Genomic DNA, 15196 nt, shown 5'->3' on the forward strand with positions numbered 1-15196 from the left:
CAGGGCAGCGTGGGACCACTCAGAGCGGCACGCCCTTTAAAACTGAGGAACTGTTTATTCCTGGGACTTTTCACTTAATATTTTTGGACCGCAGTTGACTGTGGGTAACTGAAGCTCCCGCGCCCGGGCCTGGGGGAAGCCTCGCAGGTTGCTGGGGCCGCGGTGGTGGGAAACCAGGGGCGGCTTCCTGAAAGTGGAGGATACTTTCCACAACTGGTATGTACTCATTCCTTTGAGCAGATACTCACGTATGTGGGACAAAAGGGCGAACGCTGGGCGATAACTTTACCCGCCTGTCTTCCCCAGAGGCGGCCGTTGTCCGGCCTCTGATCTCACTGGAGAGATGCCCGTGGGCGTCAGTCTAGCGGTCAGCGGGCGGATTTCAGCATCTTCCGCGTAGTGGTCTTTGGGGTCAGGTTCACCTTCTGGCCGTTAGCACTCGGGGGCTCATCATAAGAACCATGGCTTCGTTTCCTTCCGCTCCCCTGGACTGCAGGGTGCCCAGCCAGGCGGTCGGCACCCAGACAGCTGCTGCCCTGGTGGAGCTCTCGGGGGCCCCCTTTGCCCCTCTGCTGGGGGGGCTCCTGGGGAACACAGCCCAGCAGCTCCCCGGGACAGTGCATCACCCCGCTCTACCTGGGGCTCACCTTCATCTCCGATCCATAGTTTAGCTGGAGAGGCTGAAGGATTGCTTTGAGCTTTTCTTCTCAGGTTGCTGAGAAACCCCAATGCTGTCTCACTCCTGGTTCCTCGCATCCTCTCTCTCCGCCCCATTCTGAGAGCTCCTGGGAGCGGAAGCTACGGCAGGCCCTGGTGTGGCCGGGCCCTTCTGCTCTGTGGCTCTCGCTGGGTTCTTGCCTGGGGCTTCCTTCTAAGAGTTTGCTTCTTCCCTTGGTTTCACTGCTTTCTCTTTCTGAAACTCAGGTTATTTGGCTCCTGAGTTTCTCCTCCTTCTTGTTTCTCTTCCATTTCTTTGTCTTTTTGCTTCAGTTTCTAGGTTTCTTTTATCTGACCTTGCACCCCTTCTATTAGTTTTTTTTTCCAATCATATTTTTAATTTCCCAGGCTTTGTTTGCTGCCTGAATGGGTCTTTGTAAGGGTGTGCACATGCGCCCTGTTGCCTCAGCGATGGAGTCGTGCGGATTCCTCTGCAGGTGTCGATGCTGTGTTTGTTTCTTTAAGTTCGCTTCTCTCAAGGCCGCTTTCCTCCCAGTTGTTTTTTCTGCTGCTGTCCCTCTCTCCTTTGAATGAATCTGCCCAGTGATCTTTGCCTGCGCCTGGTGGCCAGTATGGGACTCAGAAGTGGCCCGGGGGACCCAGAGTTTCACAGTCAGCGATGTGGGTGGGCTGTGTGCTGGGGGAGCTCGGCATCGGCACACAGAGGTCCTCTCTCCTGGGAGCTGCATGGGAGGAGGGGCAGGATGTGCAGCCACTCAACCCGCCTGCTGTCACCAGCGTCCCCAGGCCCTCGCCCCGGTGTTGAGACTTGTCTTTCCCCTCTGCAGGGAGTCGGCCTGCACAGGGGTGGTCTCCAGATGACGAGATGGGCATGGAGGGGCCCAGTGTCCAGGGTTCCCCAGCAGGGGCCAGCAGGAAGTGGAGGCCCATGCTTTGGGGTTCATTCCAGCTTTCACAATTGTATCAGTGTCCTCCCTCTCCCATTTGCTCTGTCCTTGGGTTTATAGAGCTTTATAAAGATCTCTACTGAAGTAGGATTTCAGGAGGGAGAAAAGTGCTCACACAGGGGAGAGTGGGGTTGGCCCAGGTCGGGGAGTGCCCAAGGCCCAGAAGTCCCGGTCAAGGGTGTTGCTGACCCATTAGGGTTTCCAGATTATCACAGGATTCTCAGTTAAATTTAAAATCAAATAAGCAACAAATAGTCCTGTAGCGTAACTGTGCCCCAAATATTATATGGAGTTTACTTTCAAATGTAAGTTTAAGTTGCTGTTCATCTGAAATTCAGGTTTAACTGAGTCGTTTTCATTTCGAGTTGCCAACCCCAGCAGCCCTTGCCCTTAGCTCTTTCTCCCTGGGGAAGCTCAGGGTCGGGGAGGGGGAGGAAGCAGCGGCTTTGCTGCCCCCATTTTCCTGGAAGGTCGTGATGGCTGCACATCTCTGAGTCCTGGTGCATCGCAAGCTACAACTTTTTCTTTGTAAAGATTTATTTCAGTTATTTGAAAGGCAGAGTTATATATAGAGAGAGGTTGGTCTTCTGTCTGCTGCTTCACTCCCCAGATGGCTGCAATAGCCGGGGTTGAACCAGGCTGAAGTCAGGAGCCAGGAGCTTGACTTCTTCTGGGTCTCCCACGTGGGTGCAGGGTCCCAAGCCCTTGGGCCATCTGCCACTGCTTTCCCAGGCACATTAGCAGGGAGCTGGATTGGAAGTGGAGCAGCCAGGATTTGAACCAGTGCACATATAGGATGCCAGTGTTGCTGGCAGTGGCTTTTACCCACTACACCATATCTTTGGCCCCCAAACTAAACTTAGTATCTCACCCCCCGTGTGTCTCACTTTTGCTTTTTCTTCTAAAGAAAGAATATTAAAGCAGCATTCTGTAGGTAGATGCCAAAATGCGGACTGAAGATTGCTTTGCTCCCCTTCTCCAAGGTAAGGGAATCGCAGACGTCCCAGAGACTCGTGTACAGTAAGTCGGTCCACAGGCTCTTCCAGAAGGACCTCTGCACCTGGACCAGCCGGTTCCGTGGGTGCCCCTGCCTTTCCTAATCTGTGTTTCGCTGATTGGACTGGCACACATTTCCCGTAGGGTGTAGTCTGAGCCACCTCTGGCACAGCCTGAACACAGCAGCCCTGGTCCTTGAGCAGCTGCAGCCAGCAAGCAGTGAGGGTGTGGGTGTGGACTGGGGGCCTTGCCGGCTGCAGCGGGCTCTCCTCAGGCTGTGGCTTTGCTCTTTGGTTGTGCCCCTTGGAGAGCGACGTCTGTGTGTCTCAGTGCAGATGAGTGAGGGAGAAGCAGCTTCAGTTACTTCAGGCCTTGCTGAGTCAGAGCATCAGGTGACGCCTGGGTCCCTGGCAGCGCTGCCTCGCAGCCACCTGTGGCCAGACAGCAGGATAGTTTGCAGTTGAAACTGTCCCAGACAGTCTGGGCGCTGCGGCCTCAGAGAAGCAGAGCTGCTCGTCTAAGCTCAAGGCGTCTTTCTCCTGAGTCTCAGGGCCTCCCCTGGGCTTGTTCCATCTCTTATTCTTCCCTCACTGCTTCATCCTCTCCTTCCCTCCTCGCTCCTCCCCTCCCTCTTCCTATGACTTGCTAAACGTACCTAATGCCGAGTGGATTCTTGTCTCAAATATGTAAAGAAAGACAAACAGCCCAGCAGGAAAATGGGAAAATTATATGAACAGGCAATTTGCAAAAGAGAAAACATAAAAATAAGTCCACCACCATGAGAAGATATCCAACTTCACTGATACAGGGAACTGAAAATTAAAAGAAGATACCCATTTATACCCATAAGGTTGATAAGAGCAAAGCCACAGTAAAAGAGTTTGTAAAGCTATGGGGTAATAGGAGTTCTCAGGCACTCATGGTGACTGTAGCGATTATTGGGTTCTTTGGCTCACTTGCAAACAGCAATTGACAAGAGGCCAGCGTGCAACCCAGACAAGGTTTATTGGAGTTTATGCTTGGACACAAAGCACGGAGGGCGGTGGTTCCGCGTGGAGGAGAGGGGTCCCCCCTTGGCATGTGGAGCTCGACCTGGAGTTTGGGCTCGCCGCTCGCAGCACACAGCACTTCGGTTTGCACCGGCCTGGTGTTCTGTGCAGTGTGCTGCCTCTTTCGCACAGACCTGCTGTCACTGGCGCTGTTGCTCACCCCCACTGCCCAGGAAGGTCACGTGTTGGTCACATCAGGCTATTCTGGGCATCCGTGCAGGCCGCGGGGGCACCTAACAGGGCAGTAGGGCATCTTTCGGGGTCAGATCTGAACACTCCTTGTTATTGGTTTATTTGGAGCTGGAGATGGATATGTGTCAGGTCAGGAAGGGCTTGATGGAGTCCTGTGTCTGTCCTGTTTCACAGCTACTTTAGAGAGGTATTTGGCAATATTGACATTAAAACATAGCTGTTGTTTGATCCAGCAGCTACAGTTCTAGGCATATGTTTTACAGGGATTCTTGTACGCTTTGTGTATGGGGTCAGGGTATTTTGTTTTTAAGTTTTTTTTTTTTTTACTTTTTTTAATTATAAAATCTATTTTTCACTTTATTTGAAAGGCAGAGAGAATTTGTCATCTGGCCCACTCCCCAAATGCCCACAACAGCCAGGCCAGTGCAGGAGCCACAGACTTAATCCTGGTCTCCCATGTGAGTGGCAGGGACCCGACTGAGCCATCACCGGCTGCCTCCCAGGGCCTGCGTTAGCAAGAAGTTGGAGTCAGAGGCGGAGCTGGGCTTGACCCGGGCACTCTGATACCAGACGTGGGCGTCCCAAGGGTCATCTTACCACGGCACCTGTTTGACTTTTTATTAGGGCTCTTTTCAAATAGACACAGAGTTGGAGTAAATGGTCTAGCGAATTCCATGGACCTGTCACCCGGTGCAGTTCTTCCCAGCTACAGAACGGTATCTGCTTGGGCAGCTCTCACACAGTCCCACAGAGCCTTATTTCTCACAGCTCTGGAGGCTGGAAGTCCAGGACTGAGTGGTGAGGGTCACTTCCACATTCACAGAGATCTGTGGAATCTCTTTGGTAGACACTCATCCCGGGGCCGGCGCTGTGGTGCAGTGGGTTAAAGCCCCAGCCTGCAGTGCCGGCATCCCTTATGGACGCTGGTTTGAGTCCTGGCTGCTCAACTTCCGATACAGCTCTCTGCTGTGGCCTGAGAAAGCAGTAGAAGATGGCCCAAGTGCTTGGGCCCCTGTACCCCCCCTGCGCCCACGTGGAAGACCCAGAAGAGGCTCCTGGCTCCAGATCAGCTCAGCTCTGGCCGTTGCGGTCATTTGGGGAGTGAGTCGGCAGAATGGAAGGCCTCTCTACCTTTCTCTGTAACTGTCTTTCAAAAAAAAAAAAAAAAAAAATCCTACTCAGGAGGGCTCTGACCCACGACCTGATCACCTTCCAAAAGGCTCCACCCCCGACACCATCCCCTTGGGAGTGGAGTCAGGATTTCAGCCACAGGAATTTGAGAGGGCTGTAAATATTTGGTCAGTAGTGGTCCTCATTTGGGCATGGGTAGACTGTGGTATGTGTGTATGATATACTACACGGCCATTAAAATGAATGGACTAGATCTACTTGTATCAATGTGGATAGATTTAAAGTATTGTACTGGATAAAAAAATGAATTCAAATGATTATACAGGGGCAGCTGCTTAGTCTAGCAGTAAAGATATGGTTAAGGTGGCTGTGTCCCACACGGAGCACCTGGGTTCGATTCCCGGCTCTGGCTCCTGTCCGGCTCTCTGCTGATGCAGGGTCTGGGAGGCAGTGGTGATGGCTCCTGTGTTTGGGTTCCTTCCACCCACATGGGAGGCCTGGATTGAACGCCCAGCTCCAGCCGTCGCTGACCGCTTGGGACATTTGGGGAGTGAATAAGTAAGTAGATGGGAGCTGTCTCTGTCTCACAGATAGATAGGAGAATAGATAAAATAGGTTAGATGAGAGATAAACGTTTATCATTTATGCAAAAAATCAAAACAGAGGCACATGGCTATGAGTAACACCAGCTTCTAGCCAGGTAAACCGAACACCAGGAAGCGTCTCCAGCAACTCTGGGCTGTGGTCAGCCCTGGGCAGAAGAGGGAAAGGACCAGGAATGGGATTAGGAAGAACCACAGGGGAATATGGAGTGTGGCTTCCCTTTCTAAGTTAACTTTTATTTTATCAAAATAGTACATGGGGACACTCTGAAGGTCCGATTGTGCAGTCCCCGTCCCAGCCACCCTCCCCGTGACTCGTCCAGCGACAGCGCCTTGCCGTCCTGGCTGCTCAGCCTCCTGTCCCGGTAGGGTTCCACTCTGCCTGCCGAGGAGGAGTCGGCAGCCCACGCTTTCCCTCCTGGTCCTCCCAGCGTGGGAATGTAAAACATTTTGGTTTCCGTACGTTTCCGGATTTTGCGTTGCTAAGATCAAGGCCATATCCGCATCCAGAGATGCAGCAGGTGTTTCTGTACTTTCCGGAAGTGATGCTGGCTCACTCCCCATCCCCAGGCAGACTGCACCCTGCCCTCTCCTCTCCGTTTTGAGCAGCACCAGGTCCCCCACCTTCCGTCTGCTAAACACTTGCCTCCCGTCTGGGAGCTCTCCTGGCCTGCTGCACCGCGTGCGGCCGGGGACCCCTGCCATCCCCGAGAGTGCCCTGTGCTGAGTGCAGGGCCTGGGCCCCGTGGCCCCCTCCTTCTTGGTTCATGTCTAGTGTCGGTCCCGGAACTTCCCAGGCAAATGGACTAATGAGGGCTAGACTTCCAGGCCAAGCACGCGTGTGAATACGTGCACTGTACTCACGCTTGGTGGAGAATCCGGGCTCCCCAGTTCTCCGCCACCTGAAGCCCTTAGCGGGGGCTCACACTGCTGTGGAGCACTGCTGTAGGCTGCCTGCTGTCCTCAGGAACGCGGGCGGCTGCAAGATGGCGCCAGTCCCCAGTGCGCGACCCCGGAAGGGATAGGGGCCGTCGCAGCGGTGACTGAGGGCCTTGGCGTGGGAGGTCATCCTGGGTTCTGCAGGTGGGCCCTGAATGTCACCACGGCTGTCCTTTGAGGGGAAGGCAGAGACTGGAGGGGTGCGGCCACAAGCCAGGGAGTCCCAGCAGCCACTGCAGCTGCAAGAGGCGAGCAGCAGATGCTCCCCAGGCCCCCGGAGGGACGAGCAGCGGATGCTCCCCAGGCCCCCGGAGGGAGCTTGGCCGCGGCAACCTTGATCGTGGCCCAGTGGGCTGCTGTTGAATTTCTGACCTCCCAAACGGAGAGAGATGACACGTTTCTGTTGTTTGATGTCACCCCGTCGCTGGTCACTTGTTACCGTAGCAACAGGAAACAAATCCAGGAGACTCACGCCCTGCCCCCGCTTCGGCATCGTGTTGGACCCCGGAGCTCTCGCATCGTGCAGTCGTGTGTGTCCATCCCAGGAGCCTTCCTGGGCAAACCGCTCCCCTCTGGCCTTCTGTTCTCTTTCTGGGGCCCAGGGCAGCGAGGTGCTGCACTCGCTGGCCTGCGTCTCTCACTTTCTCATCTCCCCTCCTGTTTCCCAGTGTTGGTCTTTCCGGGTGACGTCCTGGCTGCCTTATAATTCTATTGATCGTGTTTGGAAGTTGCTGCTCCCTATTTTTATTTTCCTAGAGCTCTTTCCTGTCGTCTTTTTAGAATAGCCGCCGCCCTGACTTCTGGCTGCGCTGTGTGCGTTCCTCCGCGGAGGTGGAGGTTCATTGCAGGGTCCCTAAGGGCCGGCCCTCTGGCCTGCTTTGCTCCTCGGTCTCCTTTCTACAAAATGTCCAATTTGGGTGGGTTTCCTGGCAGTTCCCTCAAATATCTGGTGACGGGCAGCCGAGCGTCACTCTGACGAAGGGCACAAGGCCAGGGACACGTCTGAGCCGAGCACAGCTGTGGGCCGAGGTCTGGCTGCTGGAGGAGACTCGGGCCCTGGGCTGGCTTCTGAGAGGGGCCCGCTGGTCTGCTGCCTGGCAGGAGCCTGGTAACAGCTCCGTGGGGCCAAGGGGTCGCTACTCCGTTCTGCTCACTCACCCCCTTCCCCACCCCATTCTGTGTACAGTCTGGGCCTGACTCATCCCAGCAGTGTGCCCTCGGGCAGCAGCGTGTAGACCCTGGAGGTTCCCTGGCCTCCGCGAGCTGGGAAGGCACCAGCAGCTGCAGGGCCATGTGTGCTGCGGCCACCGCCGCTCCTCTGGGGATGGAGGCAGGTGCCCTGACTGCGTGGGAGGGGTGAGGCGCCTGGGCACTGACTCTCACAGATTTGAAGCAGGCTTCTGTCTGCTGCCAACCTCACTCCACCAGGGGGGGCTGGGACACCTGGCCTGCAGGGTCCTGGGCCTGTGGAGTGTGCAGCTCCGAAGGCTTGCTTGGCGGGGCATCCCCTCGGTCATGACTGCCCGTCCAGGGTTTGCTTGGCTGCCCTCATCCGTGCCGCCGCCTTTCCCATTCCCAGTGTTCCTCACCGATGTTTCCGCGGGGTTCTGGAAGGGACAGTTGTGTGCGCGCTGCGTCTTGTCGGACCTGTGTGGTTTTCACTTAGGAAACACCTCCCTCAGCCCAGTGCCCTTGGTCTCACCTGCCTTGCTCTTCTTCCCGAAACTTTCAGGAACTTTCTGTCCAAACTTTGAACTTTGGGGACTTTGAATGGGAGACTTCCTCACTTCTCAGCTCCCTCTGTTCTCATCCACCCCCCCCCCCCCAACAGCTACAGCTAAGGCCCCCAGGGAGTGGAGCCCTCCTGCTGGGCTGCTCAGCCACCGGTCAGCTGTTTTCCTTGGAGCCTCCGGCTGTCATGGCAACACTCCTGTGGCTCTGGCTGGGCCCTGGCCGTCCCCTCTGTGTCATCTGCTCCAGTCTCCTCCGTGGGCGTTTTCACAGCCTCCTGATTTTGCTTCTGAGCGGGCTGGGGGACTCCCAGATCTGTCTCTGGCTGGAGAGCGCCCACTGAACTCCAGCTCCCCAGGGCCAGCACCTACCTCTGCCTCCGTGGTCTTTAATTGCTCGCGGTGGCGCCACTGTTTACCTTGAAGCAGGAACCCAGGTCGTCTTCCCGCTGCCTCTTGGCCTGGTAGCTGTAGATGCGGTCAGTTTCCCATCCTGTTTCCTGACCCGGTCACCCTCTGCATCCCTGCCACCCTGCCTGGCTCCACTTCTCATCTCCCACTTGCATTAGGGCCTCTACCTCTACTTCTACCTCCTGGCCACAGTTGACGCTGATTTGTTCTGGTCTGCCACGGCTGCCGTTAGTGTCACGGAGAGGGGGAGGTCTTTGGGAGGATCGGGGTTGTTAGGGTGGAGCCCCCGTGAGTGAGCCCTGTGGCTTGAGAAGGTGGCACACAGACTCCAACAGGTGCTCTGTGTCGCCTCAGGGGCCAGTGGGGGCAGCGTGAGGGGAAACACGGGCCTCTCCTTGAGTGTGGCTTGTCTCAGGAGCCGCACGGCCGTGGTGAAAAGCCACTCACCGCTCAGATCTGGCTTCCTCGTAGGCTTCCCGCCCGAGTGGCCCTCGCCGTGGGAGCTCTGTCGCCCTGCCCGGCTTTCCCAGCACAGCCCCGGACACAGGATCCAGCCGTGCTCCTCACCGGGCAGGTGCGCTCTGTCAGACCCCGGCTGTCTGCCGGGCTCCTCTTGGTGCCTTCACCTCCTGCCAGCCTCCCCCACGCCTGGACCCTTCCCTCCTCCCCTCCCTCCCCGCACATCCCTTCTTAGCCCTTTAAGACCCTCCCCAGGGGCCAGCGCTGTGGCATAGCAAGTAAAGCCGCAGCCTGCAGTGCCGGCATCCCATATGAGCGCCGGTTCGAGTCCCGGCTGCCCCAATTCTGATCCAGCTCTCTGCTATGGCCTGGGAAAGCAGTGGAAGATGGCCCAAGTCCGTGGGCCCCTGGACCCACGTGGCAGACCTGGAAGAAGCTCCTGGCTCTTGGCTTCAGATCAGCACAGCTCCAGCAGCTGTGGCTTGGGGAGTGAACCAGCAGAGGGAAGACCTCTCTCTGCTTCTGCCTCTGCCTCTCTGTAACACTGCTTTTCAAATAAAGAAATCTTTAAAAAAAAAAGAGAGAGAGAAAAGCCCCTCCCCAGATGGCCTTCCTGCGAGAGCCCCCTTGTCACAGTCCTGCCCTCCTCCCTGCCACACTGACCAAGGGCTCCTGGTCAGCAGTGGCGGCTGCCTGCACCAGGGGGCAGTGTTGGCCCTGAAATTGTCACTGCCTTCCAAAGAGGCTGGGACCAAGCAGCAGCCTCCGGCCCCAGGGGCCCTGTCCACTCTTGCCAGGCTCTCATCTCCTTTCTCTATAGTCTGCTTCGTCTCTTACCCATAGAGACCTGTGTGGCGCCAGCGGCTCAGGCCGCCTCCCCCTGGCTGCTGACTTTGAATGGGGGTGGCAGAGGGTGGGATGGAGCTGTGGAGCCACGCAGGGCTGCTGATGGCTGCAGTTCCGCGCAGCGCTGAGCGCGTCAGGGCCCCAGGCCCAGCGACTGGCAGGCTGGAGCCCCAGCAGGCGCCTCCACGCTGCCTCCCTCCTGTCGGCTGCATTGTCTCTCACCCAGAAATCTCAGCCGCGGTCTGTCCTCTCTGGGCGCTTTGATATGGGCTGTTGCAGCCTGACAGCCAGGCAAAGTCCTGCTTTCATCTGCCCCGGTTGGCCGCCGGCCCTGGGGCCCACCGGACACGTTTAGGACAGCGTGCGGCAGCCCATCCATCATGTCCAGCACCACGTCCTCTGCCAGGAACTCTTTCTGGTTCTGACCTGCTTTTGCTGGAGGCTGCTGTGGCTGGCAGGGACAGAGTGGGGGGCGGGGCAGAAGGGGACTTGGAGGCTCCTGGGGTCTTCTGTTCTCCCCCTCGGGCCTGAGATGGATTTGCTGGGGGAGGGGTTGGGACTTGGGCCTGGGGTGGGCAGTGCAGACTGGGCTGGGCTTTCAGACTGACACACTGGCCGACTGTCCTCCAAGCCTTGCATTTCCCTTCCATGGGGCCTTCTGCCCACCACGGCCCTGTGAGGCCCGGGAGACCCTGGGTGAGAACAGGGAGATTCGGGACAGAAGCTGCGCAGATCCCAGGAGCGTCCCGGGGCCTGCGGCTGGCTGCACAGCTGGGAGACTCTGCTCTGCCCTTCTCCCCAGTGGGGCTGCTCCTGCTGAGGGCACGTTGTCTGCGCCAAAAGTCGCCGGTGATGGTCCGATGAACGAATCCCGTGTGTGTCTGCTCCTCAGTGGAGGTCTGAAGTGGTGGAGCTTCAGGGGACATTTTGATGGTTTTTTGAACCAGTTGAAGCTGCCTGGCTTACTTGCCACGGCCGCCAGCTCTGATGGGCAGTGCAGTGCGCTGGTGGCCCTGAGGGGTCCAGGCCAGGGACAGGTGGCTTTGATCAGGAGTCCAACTTTCGGCTCGTGTTTGCGATTTTCACATACCCGTCACATGAATTCCTCTCATTGGGTGAAGGCTCTGAGAGTCCTGGCTGGCCGGAGCTCTTGCCCAGGAGGGAGACACACCGGCTGGGTTGAAACCTGGCTTCATGGTGAGCTTGGGTGTGCACTTGGTCCCACTGGCGGTGGTTCCTTTTCTGTAAAAAGGGTGCAGGGTGGGGGCGGTGGGGGCTCCATGATCAAGTGCACGTGCAGCAGGGCCTGGGCAGGTGTGGAGGCCCCTCTCCATTCACTGGTCACCACCACCGCATCCTTGTCCGCCGGCATGGGGCCTGGCACGTAGGCCGAGCTGGTGAGTGGTTGTCCAGACCTTTACCTGCCTCTTGCTGACCTGATAATTGGCACTCCCTGCTGCGGGAGAAAATGGAAGCGAAGAGAACAGTGGGGACCGTCTGTGGCCTGTCCGGACAGGCGGCCGAGGGACAGGTGCTGTGGACAGCCCTGCTTCCCTGGGGCGCGCCCTGGCTGGCGAGGACTTATTTACACATCCCGAGTGACAGGCAAAGCTGTCCCAGCTCCCTGTCTCCAGTGCACAACCAGAGGCCAAGAAAAGGAATCTGTCAGCTGGCATTTGCAGAAAATAGCACCTGGCCTCTGGGTTGTCAGGTCTGGAGAGGAAACCAGGGTGAGGGATCTGGCTGGTGGGGGTGGCTTTTCTCCTCCCTGCCGCTTCCCCCTCTCCGATCAGGAGGGGAGGTTCGCTGTGTAGCAGCAGCCGCAAGAGAGGCAACGTGATGTCCCCAAGGCAGGCGCTGGCCTGAGCTGCCGGGCTCTTGGCCTCCCTTCCGGAAGGGGTGCGGCTCAGTGCAGGCCAGCAGGAAATGGCTGCGGCTCAGTGGTGCAGTTGAGGGCATTCCAGAGAGCCCGAGCTTGGGGCCAGCATTGTAGTTTAGTGAGTTAAGCTGTTGCCTGCAACACTGGCATCCTATGTGGTTACTGGTTCAAATCCTGGCTGCTCCACTTCCAATTCAGCTCCCTGCTAATGCACTTGGGAGATCAGTGGAAGATGGCCCGAGTGCTTGGATCCCTGCCACCCACATGAGAGACCCAGGTGAAGCTCCTGGCTCCTGGCTGTGGCTGGCCCAGCTCTGGCTATCGCAGCCATTTGGGGAGTGAACCAGCAGATGGAAGATTTCTCTCTCTCTGCCTTTCAAATAAATCTTAAAAAGAGTGCTCAGACTTGGGAAGTGCAGCCTGTGGAACTTCTTGATCAACCCCCTGCCCCCACCAGACACAGCACGGGCCCCACCCACCTGTGCTGTCGTGGGGGACAGATGCACCCAGAGCAGTGCCCACTGGGAGGTCCACACCCAGAGTCCCTTTCTGGACAGGTGCCAGCATGGGTAAAGGGGCTGGCACTCAGGTCACTGCAGGGTGCCAGGGCTCGGTCTGGTGCTGCGTGGCCAGAGGCAGGAGCCTGGGCCTCGCAGGAGGGCATTCTGGGCCCGCGGCCTGCTTCCTGCCCTCGGCTCCTGGCTCGGCACTGTTTCAACCCTCGGTCCCCATGGTTATCTTTACCCACGTGGCTCTGCCACTGCCGCCTCAAGCTCTCAACAGGGGCCTCTCCCTGCTTCAGCCTTAGGGGCAGGTGCAGGTTTGGGGGCAGTGGGAATCTGCCCACTCAACTCCTCCTTTTGGGCTACCGCAGCCTGCCGTCCCCCCTCCCCAAACGCCACACACTCTAGAGTGAGCTGCTCACACACAGCTGCCAAGGCTCGGCCCTCGCGGGCCCTGAGTGGCCGTGGCCCACAGCTGTCCTGCGTAGGGGCTCTCCCGGCAGACGAGGATCCTGGGAAGGCCTCAGTTTCCGGCCTGGGTTTCAGTTGGGGGTGGGGGGCGGTGGGCTTGGACCTGGGCAGGTTCTAGGAAGTGCGGCAGTGTTCTGGGCACAGGCTGTGTCCTGCATGGCTGCTTCCACAGTGCCTCGTCCTGCTCTGGCAGTGTGTGGGGCTTTGGGGGAGACGGCAGGGCGACTGTGGCAGTGACTGAGCCGGGGCAGCGTGTCCTACGCCCACACAGAAGCCTGGCCTCCCTCTGTGGCTGCTTCCCTACCTCAGCCACCTGGGCCTCCAGTGCCGGGGGCCCCTGGGCTTCTGGGGGCGGACGCTGCTCAGGGAGCCCCCTCCCCCATTTCGGCCTTGGCCGCAGCCCAGCCTCCAACAGCCTGGGGCTAAAGGACTTTGTATCTCGGGGCCAGTGACCCGCGGCAGAGCAGCGGCTGCCGGGGCTTCTCCATCACCATCCTCTGGGTGCTGCGGGCTGGGGCGCCTGGCCAGTACAGGGTGAGTGCTGCAGACAGGTACGCCCAGCACACGGACACTCCTTCGCTGCTGCGTCCAGTGGGAAGTAGCCATGAGCAGCTCCGGGAGGGGGAGGGGGCAGGCTTCTGCCTGTGACGAGAGCACCTGGTGCGTCTGGGCCTGTGGCTTGCTCTGGGTGCCTGCAGGAGTGATTCGTGCTGCTTCCCTGTCCTCGGCACTGGGGCACATCCTGCCAGGCCTGCAGGCTCTGCACTGTTTTCCGACCCCGGAAGGCCGGGGTGGGGGTGGGGAGTGAGCCGTGCAGGCTGGGAGGGGCTTTCCTTCTCTGTCGGTGGTCAGGGAGGGGAGGACAGTGGGAGAGGGACACGGGCTTTCATTCGTCCTCCAAGGCTGGCACTCGGTGCGGTCTCGGTCCACTGCCTGGACGGGGGTGGTGCTGCCTGATTTTACAGGTGAGAAAATGGCCGTCGAGGTGCCCAAACCACAGAGCTCAGCTGGGGAGAGCTGGTCCAGGCCCTGGCTGCCGCCCGGAAGCTTATGCTGGGCCACTCGGGGGTTGGGGGAGGCCTGTGCTCACCACCCCCCTTTCCTGCTCCCGGGGAAGCGGCTGCTCCGGTCCCAAGTCCAGGCCTGCTCTGCCGCCCTCGGGGATCATGACACTGCCCGGCCTACAGGGGCCTTTTTGGAGTTGAAGGGCGTGAGTGTGTGAGGAGCACCCTGGCGAGGGGCCGGTGAGGGAGATGCTTGTCTGGCACACTGCTGGGCGGGGCCCTGCCTTCCGGAGGTGCCGGCCTCTGCCCATGACCTCCAAGGGAATCTGTTCACCTGAAGAAGGAACCGGGGAGCCACCTGTTGACCCACAGGACCGTGGCAAGTGCCCAAATGGCCGCAGTAAACCCACCCAGGAGAGAGAAGGACGGGACTGCTCTGGGAATGGTGGGAGATGTGAAGTTTGAGAATCCTGGTGCCAGGGACTTGCTTCCTTGGCTGCGGGGCTGCTCGTAGGGGTGGCAGGGAGGGAGGCAGCCCTGCCGTGCCAGGGAGGAGCCCAGCAGCCGCGGGGACTGGGTCAGGAGCTCCCCTTAGCCCTTCCCTGCGAGCGTTCTCCTGTCCCTGTGGTCGGATTGTAAAGTCTCTGCTGGAGGAAAGGTGGGGGCAGACAGGCCCCCGCGTGTGGGCAGCTGAGTACCGGTGCATTGGGAGTGTCTTCCTGAGTCACGTTGCTTCTCTACATTCTTGCCTTGACATTGTTGCCTAAGCATCTCCCACGGCGCGCCAAGTGCTTTCTCTGGTCACACAGCATCTTGGCAGGTGCCCCGCGCCACTTGCCATGGAAAATAATGCCCTCATAAACCGCCCCACACACGCCCTGGCTCCACTTTAGAGTAATCTCGGGTTGGATTCCTAAAGCGAAGTGCAGGCCGAGAGACAGATATTTTGAAGGCCCCTGATGGTGTTTGCTGCCCTGCTCCCCAGCTGGTGCCCGCGGGTCCAAGCACCACTGACAGCCTCGTGGCTGATGGCACCGGTGGTCCTGAGCCCCTCATGTTTATGCTTGGGCGGCGGTGCTGGTCCCAGAGGCGCCCTGGCCTCTTGCTGCTTTACCCCAGCAGTCACCGAGATGAGTGGTCGCTGCAGGGGTCAGAGTTCAGCCCACGCCTGTTTTCCGGGATGTGCAATACCCTGCCAGCGTGGCCTGTCCCCACTAGGAGACAGTCCCCCCCTCCAGTGTGCGGCTTCCCACAGCCCCCAGAGCAGAGCGAGAGGGTCAGGACACTGCACTTAGATCTGAGCAGAGGCGACAGCCAGGGACCCGTCTGGGTTCCCCTCACTCTGAGTGGGACGAGGGG

General features: G+C 58.6%; 1 protein-coding gene across 7 annotated transcripts in view; it reads left to right on the plus strand.

Annotated features, from left to right (window-relative positions):
- The window catches only part of PC (pyruvate carboxylase), a 97095-nt gene that overhangs the window by 58282 nt on the left and 23617 nt on the right, over positions 1-15196 (plus strand). Inside the window, exon 1 of one of the 7 annotated variants that reach the window (XM_051830869.3) lies at positions 13217-13367. The exons of 5 other annotated variants lie outside the window; for them this stretch is intronic. The gene's annotated coding sequence lies outside the window, so the exon portion shown is untranslated. Of the gene's footprint in view, positions 1-13216; positions 13368-13775; positions 13799-15196 lie in introns of those variants that run through there. One more of the 7 variants, XM_051830873.3, reaches the window with a different exon arrangement.

This window comes from Oryctolagus cuniculus, chromosome 1 (assembly GCF_051225735.1).
Source record: "Oryctolagus cuniculus isolate XC-2025 breed Fujian yellow rabbit chromosome 1, ASM5122573v1, whole genome shotgun sequence".
Classification (NCBI taxonomy): Eukaryota; Metazoa; Chordata; class Mammalia; order Lagomorpha; family Leporidae; genus Oryctolagus; species Oryctolagus cuniculus.